Source organism: Pseudorasbora parva, chromosome 12, assembly GCF_024679245.1.
Source record: "Pseudorasbora parva isolate DD20220531a chromosome 12, ASM2467924v1, whole genome shotgun sequence".
NCBI lineage: Eukaryota > Metazoa > Chordata > Actinopteri > Cypriniformes > Gobionidae > Pseudorasbora > Pseudorasbora parva.
In genome coordinates this window covers 34,736,281-34,742,963 of record NC_090183.1, presented here as the reverse complement: position 1 = coordinate 34,742,963, position 6,683 = coordinate 34,736,281, and the positions used below count along the sequence as shown (strand labels likewise).

Sequence of the window (6,683 nt, the reverse complement as noted above, 5' to 3'; positions counted from 1 at the left end):
AGGTGCAGTGTGTAATATTTATGAGGATCTATTGACAGAAATGCAATATAATATACATAACCGTTATGTTTTTATTACCTTAGAAGGAGTCATTTCTATCTGCATACGCATACATTTTGCGCCACCAAGTAGTGTTTCTACAGTAGCCGTAAATGGACAAATTGCTCTACAGAGCGCTAGCTACTCTCTGCCTACTCAGACGACAAAATCTTTGTCCTGTCTTGGCCACCATAGCTGCTTTGAAAGGGAGACTGAGCGGTGGGCGGTTGCAATTAGCAACCTCATCGCTAGATGCCGCTAAAATTTACACAATGCACATTAAAAATAATCACAGAACAGAAAACCCTGAAACAAAGGGCAAAGCAAAGTGATACAGCATGGCAGAAAAACACTTAGACAATAATCCACAAGCAATGAAAACTGAAGAGTGCTTAAATACACAAAAGGAAACTACATAATTCACAAGGAACAGGTGAAACACAAAATGACTAATCAAACACCATGGCAACAAATACAAACACATGTAGACATGAGGATGATTATGACAACTAACATCTGCAGGATTTATTTTTCAGTTAAAAAAATGAAACTTGATTTTAAGTTCATAGTTGATAATTTTCAGATTTGTGTCACATGTAAAACTACTTAGTTTATTTATTATTGTTAAACATACATTTCTCTGTGGAGAAAATAAATCAGATTTTTGCTACCATACCCCTTGCTTTGTTGAAAAATTGGAATCTCTCGTCTCTCGTTCGTATGTGATACGCTATTTGTGAGTTAACATATACCATAATTGTTGCCAATACAGAACGTTTTTAAGTCTTTCAATCTTTCAGTCTTCAATCTAAGGTACCATTTCAGCTACTGTAGCTGACAGATGTAGGCTGTCTCAGGAAAGTACTGTATGTGCCTATGTAGACGTAAGACAGGCAGCTCACTATTTTGGAACAGAGCCACTGTCATATTAGAAAGCACACTGCCACAATACAAACTTAAGCATGACCTCAGAATCTCAGGTAGAGTGTGAAGTGTGAGAAAGAGTCCACTGTTACCCTTACATATGAGCAACCACCCACATCTACATCTGAGCTTCCTGTCACAAAGATAGTCTGAGAAGCAGCAGTGAGGCAGAGAAAGAAGGATATAAATAACAGGTTTTAGCTTTCACATGGCCTGCATGGGCAAAGAGATGCTGCACAGCAGAAGCCTACCAGAAGGTCCACAGAGTTTTGGCGCTGAGCCTCTTTTTGCCATGCATAGCAGACTGAAAAACACACTGAAAAATCAATATAAACCTGTTTACCAAAACATCTTCTCCAATATAGTCTTTTCTGAAGTAACTTAAGAAACTGGAGTGGACTACTCACCCATTGTTTGAGGAAAAAAAAGAACAGTCTGTAAGGCTGGAGGCAACTTCCACACGCGGTGACAGGCACACGAACAGCACTTAATATCAATTAAATCTGACTGAGAGCAGATTTAAGCTGTTTATAGTCACAGTTTGGGATGTGTGAGGTGAGGAAAATTATTGAGTGCACCTTTTAAAGGCACATTATGTAAGTTTCACCTCTAGATGTGGCTCATTCAAAACTAAGGTGATGAGCGTGAATGAGAGTGGAATCATGGGAGTTGTAGTCTTGACTCTTCGCCTCCACAGCCAATGGAAAGGAATCCGACTCGGGTAGATTTCATGATCATGAATTAGCGAATATATGAAAGTTTTATTAACGGCATTAAGCAGGGCGCGTCGAGAGCCCTTTGGAGTGAATGCTAATAAGAGAGACCTGCGCGAAACCCCAGTCGCTGAGCTTTTATTATGCTTATGCTACAGTCGGCTGCTTCCGCTCCGTTTGTTGCGTATATGTGGGGTAACCAGCCCGATCTCACAAAAATGCGTATAAATAGTACGAGTGTGCAATCTCGTGGAATATATACACCAAAATGAGATTTTTTCGTGTGCATATGATACGCACTTTATGACGTATTATATGCACAAACCACCCACCCCAACACCCTTATCCTACCCAAGAGTGTGTCATATACATGCCATAAAATGTGTATCATATGTACACTGTTAAATGTCGCTGTAGATTTAGCAGCACATTACTGTAAAAACATACAGTACAATACTGCATTTTTATAATACAGTCAAATACTGTAATTTGTATTGCATTCTGGGTAATTTTGTTTGAGCGGGAACATTTTACAGTATATTTTAGTGTTGCTGTAACTTAGCTGTAACTTGGCTGTAATATGCCAGGCAATAATACAGGACAGCTGTAAACAACGAAAGTGCGCCCCTTGACTGACGTCAGAACCCAACTTCTGGCAGCAGCTCACTCACGGATGTCTCAGTCGGGTGGATATCAGAACGTTTGGTAAGTTAATTTTTAATTTTATAATTAGGTTTCAGGATTTTACGCTTTAGTGTACATAGATTTTAGTGTGTATGTTTTAATGACCGTTGCAAAAACACCGTTACAGAGTTAACTTCTTAGATGTGTATTTCTCCCAGTGTTTTCAAATATAACTCGGTGAATTGACTGGTTTATTTCGACCAAACCAGACCCGGTGATTGTTAAAACGGTGGAAAGACAAATCGAGATTGTTTTTTTCTTTGTTTCTGTCGAGTTTTAATGTGACGTTAACCGTTAACCTAATGTTTGTGTGTTTTACGATAGATAATTTTAGTCTGTGAGGTAAGTTACTGCATTTGCAAATGGAAGCTGGTATTGAATGATATTATGATAACAAAAACATAATCTATGTAGGGATCCTCTCTGTAATGTCCGATCCGAGCCTGTCAGCAAGAAATAATTGTATTATAATAGACGTACATTGACTGCTCAAACTGCTAAAAGATTAGCCTATCCCGGATAATGGCTGCAGACGGACTCGCGCTCTGAACCAATTTGAATAAGTCGTTTAGAAAAATACGTGAAAACAAGTCTTAAAAATACAGAACTTTCCTTATAAATATTTAAATAAATATGCAGTGGAAAATTATTTTAAGAGAGAAAAATATCGCTGACAATATTTGTCGAGTTGTACTTGTTATACTCATATTTTATGTACAGTAGTTATTTGATATTCTATACTTTGATTAATGTTGTTTTAATGTGTTTAGGTCACTGCAACCCATGCATACATTGAGGCACAGCAGGGGATACCAGACACACCCAGGCTCATTATGCTTGGTAAGTAACGTTATGTGGTTTTCAAGTAGCAATGTACTATAACAAACACAGATACATAATCATACACACTCTCACTCTCATAGACACTCACTCATACACCCACTCACTCACTTACACATGCAAACACACTCATATACATAATCATACACACTTTCACTCTCATAGACACTCACTCATACATCCACTCACTCACAAATGCAAACACACTCATATACATAATCATACACACTCTCACTCATAGACACTCACTCATACATGCAAACAAACTCATATACATAATCATACACACTCACTCTCATAGACACTCACTCATACATCCACTCACTCACAAATGCAAACAAACTCATATACATAATCATACACACTCTCACTCTCATAGACAGTCACTCATACATCCACTCACTCACAAATGCAAACAAACTCATATACATAATCATACACACTCTCACTCTCATAGACACTCACTCATACATCCACTCACTCACTCACTCACACATGCAAACAAACTCATATACATAATCATACACACTCTCACTCATAGACACTCACTCATACATGCAAACAAACTCATATACATAATCATACACACTCTCACTCATAGACACTCACTCATACATGCAAACAAACTCATATACATAATCATACACACTCTCACTCTCATAGACACTCACTCATACATCCACCCACTCACTCACTCACTCACTCACACATGCAAACAAACTCATATGCATAATCATACACACTCTCACTCATAGACACTCAATCATACACCCACTCACTCACACATGCAAACACACACTATATAGTACATTCACAAAATGTTTATACAGCTACACACTCATATACCCTGACACAGACACACTCATCCACTCACTCACACATACACAAACAAACATACTTATACATACTCTCACACATAAATATATTGCATACACACACAGATATGTGTACAGCTACACACTCATATACACTCACACATACACACTCATACATACACCCACTCACTCACACATACACATATACTGTACATACTCACTTACAGATGTTCGTACAGCTACACACTCACATACACGCAGTCTCATTCAAACATACACACACACTCGTACATCCTCAGACAAACATACTCATACACACTCAAAGATGGTTTTACAGCCACACACACACACACACACACACCGCTGTATTAACATACGTATTTTCATTCACAGACGACATTTTATTCACTGCACATACATATACTCAATGAATATGTACAAATAGTAATATGTAAAGTGTACCATTTAAGAATGGAGTGATGTCATTTATGGACTTTGTTGAGATAAGGTTATTTTCAGAATAAAAGATTGTAGGTAATTAACATTGCATTCTTTCATTTTCAGGACATTCAATCATGACAGCATCCATTGAGGGAAATGCTCTCTTGACTAGAGCTTGTTCAGAGGCAAGTTAATTTCTTTCTGCATTTCACTTCTGTATTGTAATTAAATCAGGTGTGCAACAGTTTAGTAAGAATTTAAAGTTGGAGGATGGGAGGAATTTTGTAAATCATATTTATTGACTGGTATGATGTTGCTAACAGGTTCCTGAATCAACCCTGAAGATGGAAATGCCAGACAGATAATGAGTTCTACTGCCACAGAGTCAGCAAAAGGACCAAGAGGATGGTGCTGAGGAAGGTGACGGCCATCAACCCACATGTCAATAGTTTGAATGGAAAACTTCAAATTGAAGCCTACACTCACCAACCACTGTTAGTGGGACGCTTGTTGTTTATGTTGGGTTTTAAGTTGTTGTTGCTCACCTGTCATTCTTTTACCCAACCCAATCTTCAAGTTCTCTTTTCTTGTATGTTTTTGTTTAATTTACATTTGTGCACACTTAAAGGGATAGTAGACCCAAAAATTAAAATTCTGTCATCATTTACTTTTTCTTCAAGTTGTTTCAAACCTGTGTAAGTTTCTTTGATCTGTTGAACACAAAAGAAGATATTTTAAAGAATGTTGGTAACCAGACAGTTGACGGCACCCATTGACTTCCATAGTTTTTTTTTCCTACTATGGAAATCAATGGCTACTTCAACTGTCCCAACAGTCTACAAAATATCTTATTTTGTGTTCAACAGATCAAAGAAACTTACACAGGTTTAAAACAACTTGAAGAAAAAGTAAATGATGACAGAATTTTTATTTTTTTGGGTTAACTATCCCTTTAACAGCCATACCTGTCAATTGCTGATGAACTTAACATGCAATGGTTTTAAATGAAATGGTTTTAACAGTTTGACTGAATAAAAACAATATTTTTGACAAGAACATTGTTTGGATTGTCTTTTGATTAGCAGGTATTCTGCAGTAGCAAATTGTTATATTGCTTCCTGTAGATGTATAATAACTACATTTATTATATAATTCTAATATAATATTAGTAGTAGTAGTAGTAGTCTTTATTTTGAAAAATAAATAATATTTAGCAGTAATGTATCAATATAGATATTACAGTACAATACCATATAATTACAGCATAAGCAAGCAAAAATGGCAAAAATACAGTAAAATACTGTTTTGTAAATATACAGTAATATTTCTATGTACTGTAAATTGAATTACAGTACAGTTACTGTAAATCAAAAATACAGTAACTTGCTGGCAACCGTGCTGCCAGTAATGTACTGTAAAAATACAAGAAAATTGTTAACAGTGTACCATAAAAACTGTGTAGCATATGCACGCCAAAACTCATTTTGGCGTACACATTCCACGAGATTGCACACTCGTACTATTGATACCCATTACCATGTGATCTTGTTGGGGGTAACACAATGCTGTTTTACATGCAAAATAATCATACTAAATACATTTGAGTGTGTTGAAAGTTGTTGTAACGTTACTTGTAAGCTGGTATGAGAAAATTGTTGCACTTTGCAATAATCTGCTAGATTGATATTAGAATATCATACTAATAAAAGCTAGCCTGAGGTCGTCATATTTAATTCTAGTCAAAATATGAGTCTGAAACTGCTCTGTTGTTTCAACCGATTCAGGGTTTTGTTGTGAAACAAACAAAACGTACGTTGTGTGCACGCACACTGGAATAAACAATCTTTGCCGGAGTTACGTAAAAAAAAGAGTTTAAGGATACACAGAGTATTTACCAACATGATCATAATTTCTGAGAGAAATAGTGAAAGTGAATACATATACAAACAAGCTCTCCGTTTAGGATTTGAACAAATTCAAACCAAGCGCCTTTGATGATGTGGATGATTACGTTAGTGTTTATCATCTGTCCATCATTGTCTAAAGCCCGCCCTGATGATTTTATTGGTCTAAACAGTTTCTGTTCGGGCATAATTACTCCTCTATAGATCGAGTCCAGACTGAACTGCCCGAGCTCAATTGTTGTGGGCGGGGCTGAGTTCGGCTGGCATCCAGGCTAAATAAAAACAGGATGACTGAATTACTTTTGCTAAAGGACATGCAATTA

General features: G+C 36.8%; 1 long non-coding RNA gene across 1 annotated transcript; it reads left to right on the top strand.

Moving 5' to 3' along the window:
- The first annotated feature begins 2,072 nt into the window (after positions 1 to 2,072).
- On the top strand, positions 2,073 to 5,157 carry LOC137093629 (uncharacterized). Its single transcript, XR_010908535.1, has 4 exons — positions 2,073 to 2,381; positions 3,131 to 3,200; positions 4,580 to 4,641; positions 4,780 to 5,157. It is a non-coding gene; the product is annotated as an uncharacterized lncRNA (long non-coding RNA).
- Positions 5,158 to 6,683: the final 1,526 nt, after the last annotated feature.